The sequence below is a fragment of the Panthera onca genome, chromosome D1 (assembly GCF_046562875.1).
Source record: "Panthera onca isolate mPanOnc1 chromosome D1, mPanOnc1 haplotype 2, whole genome shotgun sequence".
NCBI lineage: Eukaryota > Metazoa > Chordata > Mammalia > Carnivora > Felidae > Panthera > Panthera onca.
The window spans coordinates 49,800,092-49,826,606 of NC_138348.1; the positions used below are offsets into that span (position 1 = coordinate 49,800,092).

General features: G+C 36.5%; 1 protein-coding gene across 6 annotated transcripts in view; it reads left to right on the forward strand.

Annotated features, from left to right (window-relative positions):
• STK33 (serine/threonine kinase 33) overlaps positions 1 to 26,515 on the forward strand; it is a 175,423-nt gene that overhangs the window by 17,904 nt on the left and 131,004 nt on the right. The window contains exons 2-3 of one of the 6 annotated variants that reach the window (XM_078433183.2): positions 13,547 to 13,616; positions 15,757 to 15,863. The exons of 4 other annotated variants lie outside the window; for them this stretch is intronic. The gene's annotated coding sequence lies outside the window, so the exon portion shown is untranslated. The remainder of the gene's footprint in view (positions 1 to 13,546; positions 13,617 to 15,756; positions 15,864 to 26,515) is intronic. One more of the 6 variants, XM_078433184.2, reaches the window with a different exon arrangement.

Sequence of the window (26,515 nt, forward strand, 5' to 3'; positions counted from 1 at the left end):
TGAACAGAAATGGTTGGATGTCATTTTTTTTGAAAGAGGAACTAGCAAAATTTGCTCACTGAAAGTAAGAGAAAAAGAGATTGGTGATGACTGTATCTTTGTGATTTCCAAGTCCACAGTATCATTTGAAAGAAAACAAGACATAATAATTTCCAGGAACTGTGCTAAGTGATTTATATACTTGATTTGGTTTAATTCTCACAGTAACTATCATTACTCCCATTTTGTAGGTGAACAAACTGGGGCTTAGAGAACTTGCCTAAGGTCATACTGGTAAATGGCAGAGCTGGGACTCAAGCCCAGGTCTTCTTATCCACAGAGCCTCTGCATGTAACTATCATACTATATAGGCTTTCAGTTTAAAGGTTAATTATTTTTTTGAGTAGATTACATTTATACTTGGTATAATTTAAAAATATAAAGGTCTCTAGTGAAAAAGTCTTTCTTCTGTCCCTGCCCTCTTGATACTAATTTCCCTAAAGTAAGAATCCTTTCAGAGATGTTCTGTATGCATGTGTGTGTAACTGTAACTTAGGTATATAAGAATATACATATATAACATACACACAGTATATTCTATACAAATAAAATTTCACTCATTTTACGCAAACAGTAGGGTACTATAGGCCTGCACCTTGATTTTTTTTTTTTTTTTTTTTTGCCTAACAATATCAAGGAGATTGTTTCGGTTATAAAAAAAAAAGGCTATTTTTTAAATAGCTGCGTAATATTCCACTGTATGCATATACCCCTAGTCTTCTATTGCAGGGCATTTGGATATTTACCAATATTTTGCTATTACAAACAATATCTAATAAGTAACTTTTCATTTGAGTTATTTTGTACATGTGTGAGTCCACCATGTATGCTAAACAAGAACCCAGGGGGTTGCTCTGAGTATGGTGAAATTCACTATAGGAAGAGTTATATTTTATTACTAAGATGTAAGGTGTTTTTTATTCCAAGTATATAAGTGTGTAATAATCAACAGATATGTAACTGCTTTTCTATCAGCAGGGCTCCACATCAAGTACTGTAAACATATATATGCAAAGGCTTGTAGACTCCAAAAATGAGAAAAAAAAAAGGTTATGGCATAGTTGGCTGACTTGGAGTAAAAGATGTCTGCATATGAGCAGACATTTACTCAACAGAGTGAAAATTTCATTCCTAAAGAAAAATGACTCGGTTCTTCATGGAAGAGCTCCCTTGGAGATGCATGAATGCATTTGACCCTTACTAAGATGATGGTACGATTCTTGCTTCAGAAAGTTGCCATTTAAAAATGGCTACACAAAGCATAAGAGACTGTTAAAAACTGAGAACAAATTGAGGGTTGATGGGGGGTGGGAGGGAGGGGAGGGTGGGTGATGGGTATTGAGGAGGGCACCTTTTGGGATGAGCACTGGGTGTTGTATGGAAACCAATTTGACAATAAATTTCATATATTAAAAAAATAAAAAATAAAAATAAAAATGGCTACAATGGCTCTTTTGCCATTGAGTATATTCAGTAAATGGGCAAAAGGGAGTTTTTAAGATCTATATGTAAAGTGAAGAAAACCAAAGCAAGCTTGGATGTAAAGAACTGTAGAGCTGTGAGGTGGAGTGGAGTGCAAGTGGTATAGAGTAGCTTCTGCACTGGTAGAACATGCAGTGAATGTGGAGGTAAACGTGGATACAATTACATAGTACTTTGTATTTTTATGTGTAATCAGTGGGCAGTTACTATTTTCAGGAGTGTTTCTAGATATTCTAAAGTGAACCTGAAGAGTACAAAAAGAAATACATTTATATGTCTAGATAAACTAGCTTCAGGAGAGTGTCATGGCAGAATCAAGGAACAGATTTAAGATTTTTCTGCTTATAGCACATTACATAAGTAATAGATAATAAATGAAGTTTGTGAAAAGTCATGTAGACGTTTTAAATTTGAGTCAAGACTGAATTTGATTTGCTGTTCTAATATTCCAATTTATTAATTATGCATTCTTAGAATATCTTTGTTGGTTTTTATTTCTGGCTGTTTTCTCTTTCATAGTTATTAGCTCTAGAATCTATAGTTAATGAACTCTATAATACCGAAAAAACTCACTTTAATTAATAAAAATTTTAAATCTTTTACCCAGAAATAGAACTTCTTAGTTTGTTCGTGTTGTATTTAGAACATAATCATCACATGTAAAAAAGTGATACTACCATATTTTGGTAGTTGTGTCATATTAGCTATTAAGTACTGTTAGCTCCATACTGGATACATTTGGGGGCTCCTGTCCTCCTGCATTTTCTTCTAAATGAATCCTCCTGTCCCACAACCTATTCTGACACATCAAAGTTCCTGCCATTCCCAACTGCCCTTCCTCAAAGTCTGATTACAGCAAGGTTGACTAATTGCTATGTAGGCTTTTCAGCAGTTAAGACCCATGTTGCTTGCTTGGCTCGTTCTCATGTGTATAACACTTGACTGTCAGTGTTCAAGAGCTCCTGTTTCCGTTTCCCAGCAAACTCACAGTTTACTGCTATTGGTTCTGAGGTCACATGTGCAACTTTCTTTAGCATCTAATCTAGTTCAGCTGGACCCAGAGTGGCTATGTCCTTTTTTGGTCCTACCTTTTTTTTTTTTTTGTCTGCATCTTCACATCTCATTTTGTCTGTTCTGAGCATTCTCTCTGCTGGAGAAGGAAGAAACAAAATAGAAATTAACACATGTTTAAGATGTGGTCATACATATAGCTCATTACTATTTCATCCTTTTATGGGTTGTGATTTTTTTTGGAATGCTTATGTTTATATTAGTTTGATATCACAAATGAATCCATTTATAAAAACTCCATTAAACCAACTATTGTTACAAAGTTATCATGTCTGTGAATTAGGTATTCACTTTTAAATGTTATAGTGATAATATTCTAATGGTATTCCTTGGAACTTCTGGATAATGTTCATCCATGTATTTGGAGAGAAAATGGAAAGCAATAAGAACTTGGAGTTCACTTGGTTCTTTGGGAAGTTTTGCTTGAGTAAGATCCACTGGCATCCATTGGGTTGAGGTCACTTAGATGGAACATCTTACATTATTAAGCTTCAGTATCCCTGTGTACTAGTTAGCAGGTATCATGATTCTTATTTTACAACTCAGAAGATTGAGGTGCAAAGGTTAAATAGCTTGCATGGGAACACTGAATGTTCAACTGGATTGTAGGAGTGGGATCTGAGTATTATTTAACCCATGGGATCTCTGATTAAGGAGTTTCAGATAATACTATGGCAGTCTGTTCTTTGTTCATGGTCATTTATTCTTAATCAAGGAGTGGGAATGGATCACAGTGATGAATAAAAATAGTTGGGGGTGCTTGGGTGGCTCAGTTGGTTAAGCATTCAACTTCAGCTCAGGTCATGATCTCACAGCTCGTGAGTTCCAGACCTGCATTGGGCTTTGTGCTGACAGCTCAGAGCCTGGAACCTGCTTTGGATTCTGTGTCTCCGTCTCTCTCTGCCCCTCCCCTGCTCACATTCTGTCTGTCTGTCTCTCTATCAAAAAATAAATAAACATTAAGAAAATACTTGATTAAAGTTATACTGTATGATACATTCCACTTTGGTTATTTCTCATAAATTTGTCAAAATGGTGTGATAGAATTCTTTTAAAAATAGGAGATTCTATGGGGCGCCTGGGTGGCGCAGTCGGTTAAGCGTCCGACTTCAGCCAGGTCACGATCTCGCGGTCCGTGAGTTCGAGCCCCGCGTCAGGCTCTGGGCTGATGGCTCGGAGCCTGGAGCCTGTTTCCGATTCTGTGTCTCCCTCTCTCTCTCTGCCCCTCCCCCGTTCATGCTCTGTCTCTCTCTGTCCCAAAAATAAATAAAAAACGTTGAAAAAAAAAAATTAAAAAAAAAAAATAGGAGATTCTAGGCTTATTGAATTTCTGTTTTTTCCCTCCAATATTTTTTTTATACCTTAAAAGACTGTAGAGTAATAACTTTTACATTCTGAAACTCAGGAAACATTTCCATTTTAAAATTAAATTAGCATCTTTAAATTCTGGTTTCAAAAATGTATTTTCCCCCAAAAGAAAATGTTTATTAACATTGTTTAATTACAGAATACATACAGAAAAACTGAAATTCTTGTTGCTTATATTTACTTAGTATATTTGACTTGCTTCCTTTTAATACTATAAGTTTATTTCCTGAGTCCTGGCTTGAGAATAATGAATGTCAAAGTACATTTAAGTTATGTCACAGTTTGAGATTACAGGTGCCTCATATGAAAAATGCATATTTTCTAATTTTTCAGTCTATAAGCTTCAAAGTCTGTTTTACTCTTTGATGAGCACTAGTTCTTTTTTTTTTTTTTTTTTTTATTTTTTAATATATGAAATTTACTGTCAAATTGGTTTCCATACAACACCCAGTGCTCATCCCAAAAGGTGCCCTCCTCAATACCCATCACCCACCCTGCCCTCCCTCCCACCCCCCATCAACCCTCAGTTTGTTCTCAGTTTTTAACAGTCTCTTATGCTTTGGCTCTCTCCCACTCTAGCCTCTTTTTTTTTTTTTTTTTTTTTTTTTCCTTCCCCTCCCCCATGGGTTTCTGTTATGTTTCTCAGGATCCACATAAGAGTGAAACCATATGGTATCTGTCTTTCTCTGTATGGCTTATTTCACTTAGCATCACACTCTCCAGTTCCATCCATGTTGCTACAAAAGGCCATATTTCATTTTTTCTCATTACCACGTAGTATTCCATTGTGTATATAAACCACAATTTCTTTATCCATTCATCAGTTGATGGACATTTAGGCTCTTTCCATAATTTGGCTATTGTTGAGAGTGCTGCTATAAACATTGGGGTACAGGTGCCCCTATGCATCAGTACTCCTGTATCCCTTGGGTAAATTCCTAGCAGTGCTATTGCTGGGTCATAGGGTAGGTCTATTTTTAATTTTCTGAGGAACCTCCACACTGCTTTCCAGAGCGGCTGCACCAATTTGCATTCCCACCAACAGTGCAAGAGGGTTCCTGTTTCTCCACATCCTCTCCAGCATCTATAGTCTCCTGATTTCTTCATTTTGGCCACTCTGACTGGCGTGAGGTGATATCTGAGTGTGGTTTTGATTTGTATTTCCCTGATAAGGAGCGACGTTGAACATCTTTTCATGTGCCTGTTGGCCATCCGGATGTCTTCTTTAGAGAAGTGTCTATTCATGTTTTCTGCCCATTTCTTCACTGGGTTATTTGTTTTTCGGGTGTGGAGTTTGATGAGCTCTTTATAGATTTTGGATACTAGCCCTTTGTCCGATGTGTCATTTGCAAATATCTTTTCCCATTCCGTTGGTTGCCTTTTCGTTTTGTTGGTTGTTTCCTTTGCTGTGCAGAAGCTTTTTATCTTCATAAGGTCCCAGTAATTCACTTTTGCTTTTAATTCCCTTGCCTTTGGGGATGTGCCGAGTAAGAGATTGCTACGGCTGAGGTCAGAGAGGTCTTTTCCTGCTTTCTCCTCTAAGGTTTTGATGGTTTCCTGTCTCACATTCAGGTCCTTTATCCATTTTGAGTTTATTTTTGTGAATGGTGTGAGAAAGTGGTCTAGTTTCAACCTTCTGCATGTTGCTGTCCAGTTCTCCCAGCACCATTTGTTAAAGAGACTGTCTTTTTTCCATTGGATGTTCTTTCCTGCTTTGTCAAAGATGAGTTGGCCATACGTTTGTGGGTCTAGTTCTGGGGTTTCTATTCTATTCCATTGGTCTATGTGTCTGTTTTTATGCCAATACCATGCTGACTTGATGATGACAGCTTTGTAGTAGAGGCTAAAGTCTGGGATTGTGATGTGATGAGGACTAGTTCTTAAATTAAAGCAATGGATTAGTGCATGAAATTTGTTGAAAGCTGTTCCTTTGCAATATTCTGATGCTTCCTCAATAAGTATCTGATGTTCACTCTCTCTATCTATCTATCTATCTATATATATAATGTTTATTTATTTACTTTGAGAGGGGGGAGGGGCAGAGAGAGAAGGAGAGAAAGAATCCCTAACCAGGCCCTGCTGTACTGTCAACACAGAGCCTGATGTGGAGCTTGATCTCATGAACTGTGAGATCATGACCAGAACTGAAATCAAGAGTCAGAAGCTTAACCAACTGAACAAACCAGGTGCTCCTCACCTTATGTTTTTAAAATGATTTTTTATTACAAGATAATTATAGAGTCATATGCAGTTGTAAGAGATAATAGAGATCCTGTGGGACTCTTCATCCCGTTTCCCCCACTGGTGACATCTTACATGAAGTATGGTACAATATCACAACCAGGAAATTGACATAAATACAATTTTATTCAGATTTCACCAATTTTAATGTGTGTGTGTGTGTGTGTGTGTGTGCGCGTGTGTTTGTAGGATCCCTCATGCCACAACCACCTCCCTCTCCCCTCACCTAATCCCCGGGAACCACTGGTCTTGTCTCCATCTCTGTATAGTGTTATCATTTCAAGAATGTTATATACATGTACCTTATTTTTTCCCTTCATATGCATTGTATCTGAAAATAAGAACAACTACAGGGAAAAGGGCAAAGGATTTTAATATTTGTGTCTGCTCTGTCAGCAGACCTATGTTATTAGGTGTTCTAAGGTTTTCTTTGAAAGAAAGGCAAGTTATCACCTTAATATTCACTGGGTAAATTATTTTCCCTGGACATAAATAATAGTTTCCATATAGTAAAATGCTGAGTTACTAAATCTGTAGCGTTGACACGTTAAAAAATTCTTGTAATTCAACTTTCCACTTAAAAATCACCTTTTCAGAGAGACTATGTTGATTATTCAAACTAAAGCAGTTTCCAAGTTACCCTCAATCTCTCTGTCCTCTTGTTTTCATGATAGTACTTAGGCACTTTATTCTTTGTCTATCTCTCCCTCCTTACTCTCTTAAGATACAAGCTTGGTGAGAGGAGGGAATTTGTTTGTATTTTTCATTTTATATTTCCGGTGCCTGGGGTGGTGCCTCTACATAAAATGCTCTTATTGCATGAAATGCATGTCATAGGTCTGAAAACATATCTTCTAAACTCATGTTTGTTTGTTTACTTTGACGATAAATTTTAATTTTGAATGGTGCCCTGACTATGCTTGAGTGTTGGTGTATAGTGCTAAAATATTTGAATCATTTTAGTATAATTTAGTCAGCCAGTGAGTTGTTTGGGAACCTTAAATCCCAGGGAAGTAGAACAATTCTTTCGTTCCTTGTTCAGGTCTATTTGAAGTCATCCAGTAGTCTTTTGTGAAATGACAGAACTCTAGAACATCTATCACTTGCTTCCTTTCATAGTATTACTCTTAAGAGTCTGGTCTGATAGTAGATTTCCTGGGTTTGAAGCCTGTCTCTATCATTTATTAGCTGTGTGGCTTTGTGCATATTACCAACCTGTCTGTATCTTGGTTTCATAATCTGTTAGATAAAGATATTAATAGGACCTATTTTATAGAGTTGTTATAAGAATTAAGTGAGACAGTATCCTAAAAGTACTTAGACCACTTCCTGGCACATAAAAGATATTTAATAAATGTAAGCTATTATTATTTAGTGTGAGAAAGTTAGTATCTGCTTTATTCACACATCAAGCAGTTGAAGTAACACAATTTATGCTATACATCTAATCAGATAGTAATGTATCATAAGAGTTTTATCTACAATCAGAAAATGGATTTCAGGTTTATTTATTTCCTCTTATTACATTAGATGGTTTTGAGAACATGAAATAGTTTGGAAAGTGCTGAAAGGAAATGAAATCTGAAAGGCCCGGGAACATATTCTCTTGATTGTTGGTTGTAATTCTTGCTTTGAATGAGAGAGGTCACCTCAGAACATAGACTATTCTTTTATTGTCCATGCAATTTGTGGTCACTAATATGAGTTTCCCAGACATTGGTTAAATGCTGATAGTAAAAGGCAGTCATGAAGAGGATTAGGAAGCTACTGCTGTTTGTTTTTAGCTCCCCTTCACTCCTCCACTTAGAACTCTCTCTTCGTCCTTTCTTCTCGGATGCCTGGTTTCTGCTTGCTGCCCTTCGCACACCATCCCATAAACATTTTCTATACCATCTACAAATGTAAGTTTGTTACTGATTGGCTAACTCCTTATATTGAGTTAGTTGCTATAACATCTCCCTTGCCTGTAACTATAGGTTTACAAGAAGTTGCAAAGAAGTGTACAGGGAGGTTCCATGTACCTTTTACCCATTGTCCCCTAATATTAACATCTCAAGTAACTATAGTATACAGCCAATACTAGAAAACTGACATTGGTACAATCCAAAGAGTTTATTCTGTACATTTATTTGTGTGTGTGGGCGTGTGTGGTTTTTGGAGGTTTTTTTAAAAAAATCATGTGTAGTTTTGTGTAGCCATCACTACAATCAAGACACTGAACTGTACCATCACCATAAGGCTCCCTGTGCTACTCCTTTATAGCCATACCCACCCCTCCTCCTATCTGTAATCCCTGACGACCACTAATTTGTTCTCCTCTTTATATTTTTGTTACTCTAAAAATGGTATATAAATCGAATCATAAAGTATGCTACTTTTTGAGACCGGCTTTTTCCATTCAGCTTAGTTCCCGTGAGGTTCATCTATCAAAGTTTGTAGCATGTATTAATAGTTTGTTTCCTTTTTATTTCTGAGTAGTTTTCCTTGGTATGGATGCATCACAATTTGTTGAACTATTCACCTGTTGGAGGATATTTGGGGCATTTCCAGTTTTTGACTGGTACTAATTAAGCTGCTATGAACATTCATGTGTAGATTTCTATGTGAACACAAATGATCATTTCTTTGGAATAAATGCCCAAGAGTGCAACTGCTAGGTTATATAGTAAGTCTGTTTTTTAGTTTTATTTTATTTATTAAAAATTTTTTTTAATGTTTATTTATTTTTGAGAGAGTGAGAATGAGGGAGGGGCAGAGAGCAAGCGTGACACAGAATCTGAAGCAGGCTCCAGGTTCTGAGCTGTCAGCACAGGGCCTAATGCGGGCCTTGAACTCGTGAACCATGAGACCATGACCTGAGCCGAAGTCAGACGCTTAACTGACTAAGCCACCAGGTGCCCCTATCTTTTAGTTTTAAAAGAAACCGTCAAGCTATTTATCAGAGTGACTGTATCATTTTACACTTCCACCAACACTGTATGAGTGATCTAATTTTTCTTTCTGTTTTTCAAATTTTATTTATTTATTTAAGTAATTTTTATACCCAATGTGGGGCTTGAACTTAAACCCTGAGATCGAGAGTCTTCATCTCTTTGGACTGAGTCAGCCAGGCACCCCAATGAGTGATCTAACTTTTCACGTCCTCACATCATTTGGTAGTGTCATTATTTTTTATTTTAGCCAGTCTGATGGTGATATATCATTGTGATTTTAGTTCACATGTCCCTAATGGCCAGTGATATTGATCATCTTTTTATGTGCTTATTTGTCATTTGTGTAGCTTCTTTAGTGAAATGTCTGTTCATGTGTTTTGCCCATTTTCTAATTGTATTTTTGAATGTTGGATTTTGAGAGTTCTTTGCATATTCTAGATACAAGTCATTTGTCAGATGTATGATTTGCAAATATTTTCTCCAGGTCTATATGTTGCCTTTTTTAGACCCTTACCAAAGTCTTTCACCGAGCATAAATTTTTACTTTTGATGAGGTTAACTTATCAGTGTTTCCTTTTTATCTATATTGTTTTGAAAAACCTGGCATGCCAGTTTGGAGTTTGTTGAAATTCTTGGATCTGTGGATTTGTAGTTGTCATCATATTTATAAAATTTCCAGCCATTATTTCTTTATTTTTTCTGCTCTCCTTTTGATACCATTTATATGTATACTGGATGCTTGATATTGTCCTACAGGTCACTGAAGCCCTGTTTATTCCTATTTAGCCTTTTTATTTTCTCTCTGTGCTTCATTTTGGATAGTTCCTGTTGCTATGCCTTCACACTAACTGATCTTTCCTTTGGAAGTGTCTAATATGCTGTTACTCCTGCCTACTCTATTTTTTATTTCATGTATTATATTTTTCATCTGTGGAGATTCCATTGGGATCATTAAAAAAATCTTCCATTTATCTCTTAATCATGTTCATGTATTTCTCTATCCTTTTAAACATGTAGGGCATATTTATAATAGTTGTTTTAACATTTTTGACTGCTAGATCTATCACCTCTGTCATTTGGGGGCCATAAGCCTGCCAGCTTTTAACTGGATGTCAGACATTGTGACTTCCATGTTGTTGGTTGATAGATTAAATTGACTTCTTTACATAGTGCTGGATTTTGTTCTGGCATGCAGTTAAGTTGCTTGAAGTCATTTGAAGCCTTTTGAGACTTGCTTTTAAGTTTAGGGCAGTTGTTTCCACAGTATCTGTTGAAAAGACTTTTATAATTCATTGAATTACTTTGCCACCTTTGTTGAAAATCAGTTGACCTCAGCTCTATTCCATTGATTTCTTCCATGCCCCAATACCACAGTGTCTCGATTACTGTGCCTTTATATTGAGTCTTGAAACCAGGTAGTGTGAGTCCTCCAACTTTTTCTTTTTTAAGATTGTTTTATCTTTTCTGGGACCTCTGCCTTTATAAATATACTCTGGAATCAGTTTGCCAATTTCTATAAAATGTGCAGCGAAGTTGAGAATTACAGAATAGACCTTGGTAAAATCCATACCTTCTGATGTTTCATAGAAGTCATTTTGTGGGTCTTCTCTAGAAAATACTCCTTAGGAGGATTGGGCTTCATTCTACTTAAGCTTCCATATCTTTTAATTTCTAGAAAGGTGCTGTAATATATATACTGTCATATATCATTATTATATATACACTAATAAATACTTTTCTTTAGGTCTTTGCCTGGGTATATTTGTTGCCTTGTATACTGAATTGTTATTGTTTCAATATTAAAAATATAAGAGTTGATTTAGTACTAGAAAAACAAGAAAGTAACATAGCACATCATTGATTAAATCTGTCAACAAAGGATGTGTAAGAGAATTGAGCTATTTCCTCTGTAGTATCAGAATTGATCTTCCTTTTGCTGTATTATATTTTCTAGGCAGGTATTAGGGAAATATTCAGGGACACAGTTTTTATGGCACTGTACTTAATGAAATATCAGTACTGTAATGAAGAAGCATTATTGCTTTTATATTTATAAATAAGCTTGAGTTTCCCAAAAACTTCAAACAGGCTATATTTTGCTGTTATCTTAAAATATATGCTTAATAGTGTTACATTTCTCGGTTACTTTAAATGATTTTTTCTAGAAATCATTTACCTAACCATATTGCAGTATTCATTTTTGCAATTATTTTTGAGTTGTGGTTTTACGTATATAAAACATTATCCACAATTTATGATTCCAGTTACATAAATTGGTCCTTTTAGTCTCTTGTAGTAAATACATGTAGATGTTATGAATAAGATCTTAGAGGAACTTTTATGTCATTTTAATGGGCTCATGTTTGTATTGAATAACTGAATTGCAACTTTTAATTTCAGTCTGGAATGTTCACAGAATAAAATATTTGAATTAACTGAAATGAATTAGGGCACCTCAGGACAGTGATAGAAAGAACTAAGAACTATATTCATTTTATTAGAGTGATCATATTGTTTTATGAGAAAACAAGCCATTTTGCTCTGGATGGCAATTATTTGCAGTAAAGAAGTACCTTGGAATTATAGATCATTTTTCAGTTTTATGGGCATTTCTGTCAGCTGAAAATAATTGCTGATTTGGGCTTTCCTTGGAGCAAGAGGTGGAAATTATTTTATTAACTTTGTATGGAGGCATCTTTTAGTTATTAATTAGATATATTACTCTGGAAGCAGTGGAATATTGTTTTCTGAAGTTTAGAATTCTGTAATATAAGCCTAATAAAAGAGTAAGTCGGTTGTAGAAAAGTGCTACATATGTGATTCAGAGAATCTGAGGCTGATAATGATTTAGTGTGCAGCAAGGTGCTAATTGTATTTGCTACAGACATTGAGTAAAAAGGAGTTCAAAGCCTGAAAGATCCAGGTGGATTTGGCTGTTGTTTTAAAAGATAGTATGTGCTGTTCTTCATTATGTTCATATTGGGACTATAAAAAGGCTTTCCAGTATTTCCCACAAAATGATAATCAGGTATAGTTCCCTTCCTTCTGATCCCCGCCTTCCCCCCGCCCCCCGCTGTTATATTATATACAGGCATAACTCATGTATTTCTGGAAATGGAGGACTAACTGGATTGGTGCTATATTGGTTTGTTATAGCCTAATCCCTTAAGAAATGTGTACCTGTCAGGACTCTTGGTTTTCTTCATATCCTCTGAAATTATGCTATGACTCCAACCACCTTGTAAGAGCTACAAATCACAATAATGAATAATTTTATGTCACTGAGCTGTGTACCACACAGTGTTGTAGATACTTTCCATATATTGACTCATTTGACCCTCACGTCAATTCTGTGAGGTAGGGTAATATTATTTTTTTTTTCCATTTTACAGATGGAAACTGAGACAAACATTGTCAGCTAGAAAGTGACAGAAGTGAGCTATGAAATAAATTCTCTGCTCTTAATCCCATTCTTTCATGTTTAGCTCAAATTGATTAAGAAATGCCAAGTAACTTTTTATTAACAGCACTTTAAACATCATTAACAGTATCATAAGTTTGACAACTCCGACTTTGTATTAAAGACATCTCCAAAAAGCTTGTTTGGTAATTTCTTTAATTTCCACTAGAGGTCAGTCTGTCATTTGGCAATGTCAATATTGTCTGCTTCCTGTTCTTGGAAGTGCAAAATTTCAAGTATACTAAGTTAAAGAAGTGTGCTCTGAAAGAAACTTGGGTAGCAGGATACATTTTGAATTAGAAACATAATGAAAGAGTCATCTTTATAGTAATAAAGGCATATATGACCATTGTAAGACCCAATATTGGCTCAATACTGTATTTGCAGAATTTAATAAAGATATCCTAGGAGATGATAACTGGCAGAGAAAAGGCTAATGACCTTGACCTTTCTTTATTGCCTCTAAACTAACCACATATTAAATATTTGACCAATTTGGGGTTGCTGGTACTTCAAATCCCATTTAATTCTTTCAAGGATGTAGAATTTACCCTGAGAGTAATGAAATAGTGAAATTATTGAAATTGTTCACTAATAGATACTCTCTGGTGATTTTAATGCAATATGGGTCTAAGAATTTTTTAAAGTAGCCTAGAGACTTTTATTTCTCAGCTTTCAAGTTTTAGAAATAACAAGGTATTGAATTATGATGCAGAAACCAAGAGTCTTCATTTGGAAGCAACATTTTGAGGCAACTTCTGTGGTTGTAAAATAGGAATGCCATATTTTGGCAGATCCCAAATAGTTATTTGGAGACTCTGTCATGGTCCCAAGTACAGAGTAATTTAACCAGCAATGTTAGTTATATGTAAGAAATGGTTTTGGCTACTGCAGGTTAAATAGACTTTTAGGCAGCCTTGAAACTAATGGAAACAATCTGACTTGACTTCAGATTTGTCACACTGGAAATGAATGGCAACATGCAGAAGAGGCCAGGCCAAGGAGGGGATTTACACAGGAAGGTAGGTCAGCAGAGTTTGTAGGTCTGGAAGGGGAAGAAGTTAAATCCAGGGGATTGTTGGAAGAGAGAGGGAAGAGAGGCCTGCACATAGAGAGAGATAGGCAGAAGCAGACAGGATATTGGGCTTTCAAGTATACAAGTTACATCTAAGACCCTAGATTCTTCAGAGGTAGCAGAGAACCACTGAGCCGAAGGTAAGAAAGAGTTGGTGATTCCTAACAGTACCTTTCCCTTGCTGAGTACTTAATACATGTCAGGTACTGTGGGAAGATACTTTGTATATATTATCTTATTTTCTTCTTATCTTATAAGGCAGATTCTAATCCCCTTTTATAGAGAAGATGACTGAGGCCCAGAGAGTTTCAGTAACTTGCCTGAGGTCATACAGCTTGTAAATGGCTGGGCTGAGATTTGAACCCAGGGCTTTGTGATTCCAGCTATGAAGTTGTGCTTCCTGATGCAGAAGATATTTCTTTTCTGCCTCAGTTTTATGCTTCCTGCAGGGTAGGGACAGTCATAGGCTTACATCCAATGGGAAATTAACCCCATGGGTAAACCCCAATTATAGCAAAAGTCGAGGGTTATAGCTTCCAGGGAGGCGGGAGTGGGTATATTTTTGTTAAAAATGTGAAGCTTCTTCACCTCTGCCTATATTCACAGTAAAGACCTATATTCTCCACATAGCAGTGATTAGGTGGTGGTGAATCTATCCCTTGTACTTCTCACTACTTTGTTGTTTTTTTTTTCCTCTCCTAAAATCCACTAATTATCTTACTAGGTGTTCTCTCTGTTGGCTTGGTTTTTCATAAATGACACTACTGGAGGTGCCCTCTCAAGGACTTTCTAGAGTCTTAATAGGAAGAGTAGTGGGCCAGCCTAAAAGGAAGTTTAGGGATCACTAATTTGGTCTGTCAGTATACTTTTGTCACTTTATTTTTACACCTGCAGGCAGCAGTGCTTCTGAGATCTTTTGGTTCTTTAAAGATAGCTTTGATCCTAGATCTCTTTCTGCTTGGGATATGTTTTTGAAGGGCTGAGGACAGAATGTCAGCTTTCTTCTCCCAAAGGCACCCGTTGCTGAATTTCCCCTATAATCTGGGGCTTTCATCATTTCCTCCATGTTGATGGTGGCACTAGACCTGGGGAATAGCATTTATCTTTTGTTTTTTGACCTAAGTGACTGGTTAATGGTGAAAGGGCCATCAGCTAAGAATGCTTTTAATAAGGCCCTCTTTTTTGTGGTCTAGCCAGGGTCTATCTATGGTCAACTGCTAAAAGTATTCCCCAAGTTCTCTTGCTTTTTTCATCTGAAGTTGCTTGAAGGTGATACTTAGGAAGAGTACATCCACATGCTGCACAAGGGCAAGCAAAAGCTGTATTTCTTTATATAGCTTTTAATCTCTTGGTTAAAACTTTGATTTATTTTTGACAAAATAATATAGAATTCTTAACCTAGCAGTATAGCCTAACACTGGATCCACAAGTGCCAGAATTCCCTTCTAAGTCTTTAGCAGAATTCTATGAGGCCAAAGTGCCTACTTTCTTCCAAGAGGCTTTTGGGATTGAATTTACTAATCCCTGTTTTTAATCCATAAATGCCCACAGTAAGCTCTCTCTCCTAATTGCTGTTTCATAGAGAAAGAACACATTTGATGGGACTTTCCCCATCATCCAAATCCATGAACCTGCTTGCACCCATTCACTCTTCCTCAAATAGCTTCCCAACTCCCTTTCCTACTCATTTCCTATATCTTACAACTAAAGTCATATTACAAATTCAAATCAGATAATTCCACTCTTAAGACTTATGTGTTACTTTGCATTGCCCCCAGGATAAAGCCTGAAATCTTTAATGTAGACCTCAAGGCCCTATAGGAGATGGCCCTTGCCTCTCTCACCATCTTTGACAGCGGCATAGCCCTTCTTCACAGTCCAGCCATTCTGGTCCCCTTTGGTTTCCTCAAGTCTGTCACGTTCCTACCTGGATTCTCCTTTTGGAATGTATTCTTTGCTTCCCCTAGCTAACTGCTCATGGGCCTTCAGATCTCTGCTCAGGTATCAGTCTTTAGAAGAAATCCCAATGTAGTCAGATCTCTTAATTATCAATTTAATTGCATTTTCCTACATGTTTTTATTGCCAGAAATTTCACTATCTCTCTGTTGAGGACTCTCCCTTCACTTTATGTGTTGTCTAAGGACTTGGACATTCCGAAGGAGTGTACCAGGTAGAGAGTGAATTGGAAATCTGGTAAGTACAATAGAGCTGTTGCTGATAAAGACTTGTTGTTGAAGACTGGTCCTGCATAGCCCAAGGAATAAATTATCTGTTACGTTGGAATGACCTGTCCAAACCACAGAATGTGTCATTGGTTGATACTCATACACTCAGTCATTGCTCCTCAAAGCATAATCTTGTGTTTATGGTGGTTATAGGTGGGGCCAGAGGCACTTGTCACTCTTTCTTCATGAACACTTGGGTTGAGTTGAACAAGAGTCACCAACTCAGACAGCTCCTGCCTAGCAACTACTCTTTCAGTGACACTTGCATCCCTTCTTGCCAGAAGACTTTGGTCATGGCCATGTCAGGTTTACCCCAGCAGATTTTCCTAACTTGGAATTCCAAGGAATACTCTCAGAAGGCCTATGGGCTTTACATTCCAAGAATCAGGGTAGTTATTTTTAGGTTCTACAGCTAAAAAAAGTTCTATTACATCCAGGGTACTTACTTATCTTGCCGTCTGTCACCAAGGGAGGCAAATCTAAGGGATTCTTTACAAAATGAAGAAAATTAGTCTCAAGGAGACTTTTGCCTCTCCCCATACTGAGAAGCACCACAGAAATTTTTAGCTAAAATAATTTAATCCATACCTCTTGGACACTCTATTTAATCTCTGCTTTAACAACCACCCTTTTACTACTTATTGATCTATTATCCTTGTGATTATTTGTTTAAAACCTGTCTTCCTTGCTATAAGTTCCAAGAAGGTAGGAACTATTTCTGCCTTCTTCACTTCAGTGCCTTTCAAAGTGGTTTGCACATTGTTAACATTCCATGCATATTTGATGAGCGAATGGATTGTAAGTTTTTCAAAATAGATTTTAATAGTAACTATGACTTCTAAAGATTCAGGAGATATTTAGAAAAGTAAAGGCAGTTAAACATATTCCCCAGCATGGAACTAATTAAAACTCAACAAATATAATGAAAATACAAAGAAAAGTTCCGTGAAACTAGGAGATGTTTCAGTTCTAGGCTGTGGACTGATTTCTAAGAGGTAGAGTGAAATAGGGATCAAATCTAGGAAGGAAGCTAAAAGCTGATATACACTTCTCTAGATTGTAAACAGAGTGAAATTAAGTGAATTTCACTGAAAGAAAGTGGAGGGCCTTGAATGCCTATCCTATGAGGTTTAGGAGTTGGAGCAGACTGTATGAAAAATTGGCAAGTCTCTAAGAGAGCTAGTTCCATATTTCAGAATAGAGGGAGAGTTGAGGTTTAGCGAACAGTATTTTTTTTATACTCAGCTTCTAACCTATAGTGAAATGAGGGAGAAGAAAGAGGAAGAAATGAGCTTTGCAGAAGTTGAGCAGAATCAAATGAACAAGCAATAAATTAGCAAACCAAAGTTGGCTAAATTGCTTTACCCTAATTATACAGATGAAGTGCATTTCAGATTAAGAATTATTTCGGGGGAAAAAAAGAATTATTTCAGGAAATAGAAATTCCAGGAAAATACATCTATATTCACTCAAATAATATGAAGGGAACATAGGATTTTTAAAAATTGAAATTAAGGAAAAGAAGGCAATTCTTTTCCAGTGGTGACGGTCATGGGATGTGAGGCTTTGGAGCTGTTGGAAGCCACTCCCTGCCTCAAGGAGGAAGTTGGTCTGTCTGTGATAGTAAGGGCCAGTCAACACTATAGAAGCAGTTAAAATAAAAGATAAGAGAGAAACCACCTTGGTTGAGATAAAAAGGTGTGATGTTGGTGGCGTTGGAGTGTGTGGTTTTAGTTATCCCTGAGGCCCTGATGCTTTGTATGCATTTCCTAGAGACAGATGAGGTACTCCAGTATCCTTACAATACATTTCTTTTATCTGAGCCAGTTCAAGTTAGCCTTCTACCATTTGATAAATGCTTGCAACTAGAAGTTTTATATAATATAATATACATAATAAAGACAGGTAGAGAAGATCCAACATATGAATTATTGGTGTGCCTAACAAAGAGAGCAGAACAAATGAACAGAAAAAAATTAAATATATGATAGACAAAAAACTTTTAGAAATTAAGGAAATTCATAATATGTAGAATCAAAAAGGCCCGTGGTTCTAGGAAAAACTGAAACAGGATAATACCAAATAAGCACGTGATAAGAAAGCTAGCATGCTTCAAGGTTAAGAAGAGAATCTTCTGGGAATCTGGGAATAAAAAGCAAGTCACTCAAAAGGTGGAAAATCAGACTGACCTTAAATGTCATGGTGATAGTCAAAGCCAGGAGGCAGTGATTAAGTGTTGTTTCTAGAGCTTTGGTGGGGCATATGTGGGAAGACTTGATACCTAGTCAAGCTATTGCTTATATAGAAAGGTATTAAACAATATTCTCAAACATTCAAGGACCTAGAACCTGAAAAACTACCTAATGAATAAAATTAGTCATTTATTTGACAAATAAGGAAAATAAGGAATGGAGAAGCATATGATGGTCTTCGAAAGGATTGGCAGGGCAATTCACTTAAATGTTGAATTAAGTCAAATCTGAATAACTGCATTTTGTGAAAACAGAAGAAAATGTAAGGGGTATACAGTTAATAGTGAAAAAGAATTTATAACAAATGTAAGGTGGGGGAAGACAGAAGAGGCAAAGGTATATGTAAGTGTGTGAACTCATTTTTCTTAGTGGAGAGAGAGTGAGTAGATACAGCCTAAAGTTGATGAATTTACTGGTCTGAGGTGAAATCTTGGCTCTGACACATACCAGCTGTGTAACTTCAGATAAGTTTGAACTTCATCTGTAGTCACAGAATCTTCATCTGTATCATGGAGATAATGACACTACCAACCTGCTAAGGTTGTGAGGATTAAATGCAATAATGTATGTGAAGTGCTCAGAACAATGCCTAGCCCAGAGTAAGCATTCGCTAACAATTACTGTTATTTACTATTACTATTTTAAAAAGAAAATATGGGCAGATAGTTTTATAATCTTAGGACAGAGGTAGTCTTTCTAGGCATAACTTTAAGCCCAGAGACCATAAATGAAAAGGTGAATAATTTGATCTCATAAAAAGTAAAACCTTTTGCATGGTAAAATCACTGTGATAAGAGTCAGTGAACAAAGACTCAAGTAGGGAAGAATAATTGCAATATACTTTACAGAAGGATTGATATTGTTAATATTCAGGGATCACTGATAAGTCAACAAGAAAATATGAGCAACCAGGGCAAAAATGGGTGATCTGAATGAACAAACATTTTACAGAAAAATAAAAATTTTTGAAAAAATTCTTAGTCTCTCTTATCATTGAAGAGGTAGAAATTAAAACCAGATGCCATTTTTTTCATTTATGAAATTGACAATGATGAGTTTGAAAATATTTAATGTTAGGGTGTGGTGAAATGGGCATTCTCACATCCTTTCTTGAGGGCAATTTGGCATTTATCAAAATTAGAAATGTTCACACCTTTTATCTCAGCAATGCTACTTCTAAGAATATATTCTGCAAATATATTTTTCTTAGAGTACAAGGATATATGTGAAAGGATATTGTTTATAGCATTGCTTAAAAGAGAAACAACTTGGAAACAATTTACTTGACTACTGATGTGAGTTTGTTAAATAACTTAAGGTGCTTACATACCTTGGAATATCATATAGCCATTAAAACAGAAGCTGTATAAATATATATACTGATAATGGGAAAGTGGCCAGGCTATAATATTTACAGAAAAAAGTTATACGAGACTAGATACAGTGTTACCTTATTTACTAAAAATAATACATAATTTATTCATATAAATGCATAGAAAATTTCTAGAATGTCACACAAGAACCATTAAAAGTAGTTGTGTCTGAAGTAGAGAATGGAGATGTTGTAAACATTTGTTTTCATTTTACACCCTCTGGATTCTTCCAGTCTTCATTATAGCACTCATCTTTTAATTTTATGGTAATTAAAGAAAGATAATCTTCCATTGACTGGTGACTGTATTGGTTTTGAAAGTGGAATTCAATATTTTGGGAATAAAATTATTTGGGGGTAGATAGCAAAACAAATCAACTAAGTTCAACAAATGTTTGTTCAACAAAAATTAAGTAAGCCCCAACTTTGCATGAAGGACAGAACTGACTGTTCTTGATGCTTACAAACCTGGGGAATGTATAATGCTTGATAAATGCTATAAATAGAGATTCAGACATTTCTCCTAGAGGTTGCGGTTTCCTAATTAACACCAGATGAAATGAGATATGTTTGCAAACACTGTGTTCACTACATGACCATTGTTGTGATACCAACCTAGAAACTAGTACCAAGGACAAAAACAGTGCTATTGCTAAGCTTTGTGAATTAGGCTATGCCAGATTGTTGGCTTTGGGTTTGGGTTATCATCATAAAGGCTGCTGGTGGTATAGAGAAGATGTGAGCCGGTATGGTAATGATAATACTGATGCTAGGAAAAGAAGATCCAGCATTCCTGAACAAAAAACTAGATTTGATATCAAATGTTGTATTTACCAGTGATGTTTAGATTTTATGTCACTATATACTTATGACTGTAAAGGCAATGATTTTATGAAGAAGATTGTACTTTCATGGAGCCAAGCAGATCCCAGCATTTCTGAGTTTGGCCATATAATTTACACAAATCATTTAGAAATTGCGACTTTTTTCTACTAGAGAATCTGTGATTTTTCAAAATCTTGTGATTCCATTGAACTCAAGATATTTGAACAATGGGAAATGATTGCAGTATCCAGTTCGCATTGGCTGTTTGATTCTAAATACCCACATAGGTCTGCTATTAACGCTTGTTTTGAAAACCTGAATTTGCTGCAGTGTAATTGATATATTAAGAAACAATTTAAGCATAAATGAATTTTGTATTTGCTTATGCACAATTTTGTCAGTAAGAAATCCCAGGTGAGGGGCGCCTGGGTGGCTTAGTTGGTTAAACGTCCGACTCTTGATTTTGGCTCAGGTCATGATCTCACGGTTTGTGAGTTCGAGCGGTGTGATGGGCTGTGCACTGACAGTGCAGAGCCTGCTTGGGATTCTCTCTCTCTCCCTCTCTCTCTGCCTCTCCCTTGCTCACTCTCTTTCTCTCTCTCTCTCTCAAAATAAATAAATAAACTTAAAAAAAAAAAGAAGAAGCACCAGGTGAACATAAAATACTGCAACTAGTTGAACTGAGCAGTGTAGGAATACAAAAAATGGCATGTGCTCACACCTGGGATATCCACCAGCTACCTCAGTTAGAGTGTCATGAGCCACACCGACCCACAGCTGGTGTCACATCTTTCCCTCTGATTTCAGATAACCTTTCCACAACTTAGCAATTAACTCACAAACTACAGCCTTCCAAGCACTCACATCTGCAAGCAAACTTCAGGTCTTTTTTTTTTTTTTTTTAATTTTTTTTTTTAACGTTTATTTATTTTTGAGACAGAGAGAGACAGAGCATGAACGGGGGGGGGGGGGGGGGGAGGGTCAGAGAGAGGGAGACACAGAATCTGAAACAGGCTCCAGGCCCTGAGCTGTCAGCACAGAGCCTGACGCGGGGCTCGAACTCACGGACCGTGAGATCATGACCTGAGCCGAAGTCGGACGCTTAACTGACTGAGCCACCCAGGCGCCCCTTCAGGTCTTTTTCAAGGTAAGGTACCATATATATGTATTTCTTAACCGTTTAACATGTATAAAGATGTGCTACCTTTTTCCCTAGGTTCCTATCTTTTGTGTGTGTGTCACTGACAAAGTTTTTGAGTATTGTATCCCTAACTGCATTTCCCTCATAAGTCCTGTGTTTTCTGTTGTGTGATTTTTACATAGTGTAGTGATTTTTAGGAACATAGATGACTCTGTATAACAAAAATGACTTCCTCCTCAAACAAATCTATGCTGATCTCTTTTTTTCTTTTCATTTTAAGTTTATATGGTGCACCTGATTTGCAAAACTTACATGCACAAACACTCCCTAATGGGTTATGGAAATTATATTTTTCCTTCTGTTGCGGGTGCTCCATTGTACCAAGTTAGCCCAGCATTTCCAGGGTTAAGCCAACTTCTCTAGTTCCTTACTGACAGTTGGTCAGGGAGTTTACATATACTAATGAATTGGGTGATTTTTCTAAATTAAAATTTTGCAAAGGGCTTCATCTTTATCAGGATCCCAAGCGCACATGTTGAACTCCTTTGGACTTCTCTAGACCTCTGTTCATTACTCTGCTAATTTTCTATACATTTATTATTATATGAAGAAAATATCATAACAAGTTTGTAGCGTGAAACACAAAGGTGCAAGTAGCATGTGATTGAAAACCACATTTATTATTTGGAAATGAAGTACTTGTAGGGAAGCTTAGCCATCTTTCTTTGAGGGTTTTGTCGACTCCAGTGATGATTTAATTTAATATAAAATCTTTCATGTTGAATGTTGAAGTTCTTTTTGAGGTTCCAGCATGATAGCATGGATCAAGGAGTCACAACAAATATATAATCACCTTCTTGACATCTGACTTACAATGCTTACTTACCCTGTACTTAGATTCTGTTCCTTATTCCAGTTGACTCACTAGTTGCCTTATGAATTATTTCTGTAAAAGTATGAGAAGTAAGAGTGTCTGTTTTGGCTTGAATACCTGGTTTAAGATTTACTTTGCTGAAGTATAGACTTCTACTCAAATTTTAGAAGATAGGAATTTGGCCTTAAGTTGAAATTTACGAATTCTTTTAATTTTTTCTCTCTGAAAGAATCTTTGCCATTTTAGCAAAGGGGCATTACAGTCGTGACCTTAAAATATCTTCTCCTCTTTTTCATTCATTCATTCTTCAGAGAACAAATATTTGTTAAGTGCCTACTATGTGTGGTGCTGTTTTATATCTGGAGAATATGATGATGAGTGAAGATAGTCCTGTCCTTCCTCTCATAATCTGATGGGGGAGATAGACGTTAATCAATTACTGACCAAAATGTGTAATTACAGATTGTGATGAGTGCCATGAAGAAAAAAGTACAAGTTCCTTTGGAACAGAGAAAAACCAGCGAGACCTAATTCGGATAAGTGATTAAAAAAGGCCTTTCTGAGGAAGTGACATTTAAACTGAGACCTACAGGATAAGGAGTTTACCGGAAGGGAAGGGGGTGGAAGGATTTCCAGGCAGAGGCAAGAGGTTTTGTGATATCATTTTATAGTACTTATGACCTTTTTAGATGCTTATATAATTAGGTACTAGTCTATGAGCAAGACAGTTTATAGAGCTGTGTTACTGAAAAGATGCATATAAATTACATTTTTATAAATGAATTCCTGAATTCCTGCAGGCTTACATTATACTCACTGTGCTATATCATCTGCATTTGATTGATGTTCAGTTACTTCAATTACTGCTAGATTGATATTTCTAAAGCACAACTTTGATGATGCTTTCTCCTGCTCAGAAATCTTTACCAGCTCCCCAATTACCCAATAAAGTCCAGACTTCTCAGCCTTGTGGTCAAACTTTTCCAAATTGGTCCTAGTGTCAATATCCTCTTTCATCTTTAATCACTCCTCTTTTGGCAGTGCTCCATGTTAGCCAACAGAATTTCTGGATGAGCATGGATGCTTTCTTATATGTCCACCTTCACTTGTGTGGTTTCTCTTTCCTTGCAATCTGTTTACCACCTTCTAAGATGGTGCAAGACCCATGCATATTTCCAGACCCATCTCACATGTTACCATCTAATCTCAGTGTCTTTCTCTGATCACCCTGGCTGGAAGTCACTTCTTTTTCTTCTCACTTCTTATGACATTTTATTTTTACTGCTCTTGAGTCACTTCTTCTTACTTTGTTTTGAAGCTGTTTCTAGGCATGTCTTATCTTCCCCGCTAGACTTGTAAGCTTCTTGAGGCCAAAACCTGTGATGGACAAGTCTTTGCTTTTCTCCCTGTGCCTGATACAGTCCCTTGCAATTGTAGGCTCCAAATAAAACTTTTGGAAGGAATTTATAAGTTAATTGTTGGTTGCTACATTTCCCTTCAAAAGTAGTTAATGATTTCTAAACAGATGCATCAGGGAACTGATATATACAAGAATCCTTTGTAATGTTAGTAATCCTAAATTCAGATTTTCTTACAAAGGGATACTACTTGTTTGGGATGTTTATAGGTCTTTTTGCCCATTTCAGTGACATTGATTCACAGAGATTATTTTAGATTCATAAGTGGTGCTGTCATTTCCATTTTTGCCTCCCTTTTGAAGGTTTGCATGCTCATTTAGCCGTAAAAAAGAATGAAAAGAACAAATCAACACCCTCTCTGGTTGTTGATACCCAGCGGGGAGAAATAGATTTGAAAGCATGTCTAGGTAATGTATTTATTTTGATTGTTTTGGGTTTTCCAAGTGAATGTGGCTTTAAATGAGTTTGGAATAGTCCCATATAGAATTTCGTTATTCATTGGTTCATTTGGACCTATACCTCTGGTAAACAACTTCCTATTTCTAACTTTTTATTGAGAAGTTGTGCCCTTCATTTCTGTCTGAATAAACATTTGAACAGCTTTTAGATTGCTCTTCAATGTATAACTGTAAGACCATGTCATGGCTTTAGTTGATGTAATCCTTAGAGTTTTTTTCTACTGAAATAACATCATCTCAGGCGATATACAGGATGGTGATATATTTCTCATAGAAACATTTGTCTTCAAGAATAATCAAAACAAAGTATAGTTGCAGAATAATGTGGAAATGTTTATAATTGACACAGTATTTGTAATTAACATTACTTTGGCTGGAAGCATGTCTTTGTAAGTCTCAGTTATATTCATTTTTTTCCCTTTTGTAAATGGTAGCTTTTTAAAAGAGAAATTAGGGGCACCTGGGTGGCTCCATCAGTTAAGCGTCCGACTTCAGCTCAGGTCATGATCTCACGGTTCATGAATTTGAGCTCTGCATCAGGCTCTATGCTGACAGCTCAGAGCCTGGAGCCTGCTTTGGATTCTGTGTCTCCCTCTCTCTCTGCCCCTCCCTGCTCATGCTCTGTCTATCTGTCTCTCGAAAATAAATAAAACATTAAAAAAAAAACCCAAATTAAGAGAGAAATAATTTAGGAATTCTTCATCTTTATGATTAGCTCTGTTGTTCTTAAAATTTAACCCTGGAATAGTATATGATTCAGTATAAATTAATGAATATATGTGAATTATCAGAGGGTCTTTTTCCTTGAATATATGATTTACTTTTCATATAAAATTGTAAAAAATTTGAAAAATTTAAAAAAGTTATAAGGAAAAAATAAAATGTATTCATAATTCCTCTTCAGAAACAATCATCATCCTAGGTATTCGTTCATGAAAATCAGTCCCTAGCTATGTAACAGTAAAGACTACATATAAATCTGGGTTAAAAAATATAAAAATCTGGCTTCCTCCCTGGAGACAGTTTTCATATTAGATTAAATTGGGGACTCTAGAATTTTTCTTTTTTTCTTTTTTAAAATTTTTATTTAATTTTTGAGAGAGATAGAAACAGAGCATGAGCTGGGGAGGGGAAGGGAGAGAGGGAGACACAGAATCCAAAGCAGGCTCCAGGCTCTGAACGGTCAGCACAGAGCCCGACGCGGGGCCTCAAAGGCACCAACTGTGAGATCACGACCTGAGCCAAAGTTGGCTGAAGTCGGATGGACGGACACTTAACCGACTGAGACACCAGGTGCCCCTAGGGGGCTCTATAATTAAGAAAATTTCTTTATGATTGTTTTGACTTGGAAATTGTGAATGACTGTTTAGGAAGGTCATGTGACATGAGCCTTTTAAGCTTTTCTAGTTACATCGTTCACATGATGAGTATTTTCTAAAGACTATTTGTTTTAGTTATTTAATCCTGACTTGTGAATTTTAATGTTTTTTTAATGTTTATTTTTGACAGAGAGAAAGACAGAGCGTGAGTGGGGGAGGGGCAGAGAGAGAGAGAGGGAGACACAGGATCTGAAGCAGGCTCTAGGCTCCGAGCTATCAGCACAGAGCACCACGCGGGGCTTGAACTCACAAACTGTGAGATCATGACCTAAGCCGAAGTCAGACGCTTAACCAACTGAGCCACCCAGGTGCCCCCTGACTTGTGAATTTTAACTACTTTGGTTTATCAACAAATGTGGCCAAGTAAAATAATAGTGTTTCAATTCCCATAGTTAAAAACTATGTATTTTTGAGCTGTTAATCACCAAAGGCATTTGAAAATGTATTCATCTGCTAAATTGAGTAACAGTTAAATCGTCAATGTAGTGTCTCTCTTTTGGATTCCTTGGAATCATGGCATAGGTCAAGATCCTTGGTAAACATGTGACTTTCATTTAGTCATATTTGACACTAGGGGGAAATCATGAATGACTAGATAAAGATCTTGAGGCTAGGCATAGAGTCTGTATTAGGCAGCATCAAATTGAGGGAGGTAATAAGAAGCTATAAAAAGTGAAAACTAAATCATTTTGTTTATTAAGGTTCATTCATTCATTCATTCAGAAATTTGATTTCATTTGATTGTGTGCTTGGTATTATTTTATATCAGGGTTTCCCAGCCCTGGAACTATTGACATTTTGGACTGGATGACTTTTGTTGTGGGGTTGTCCTGTGCATTGTAAATGTTTTGCAGCATCCTTGGCTTCTACCCTCAGATGCCAGTAGGGCTCACCCAGTTGT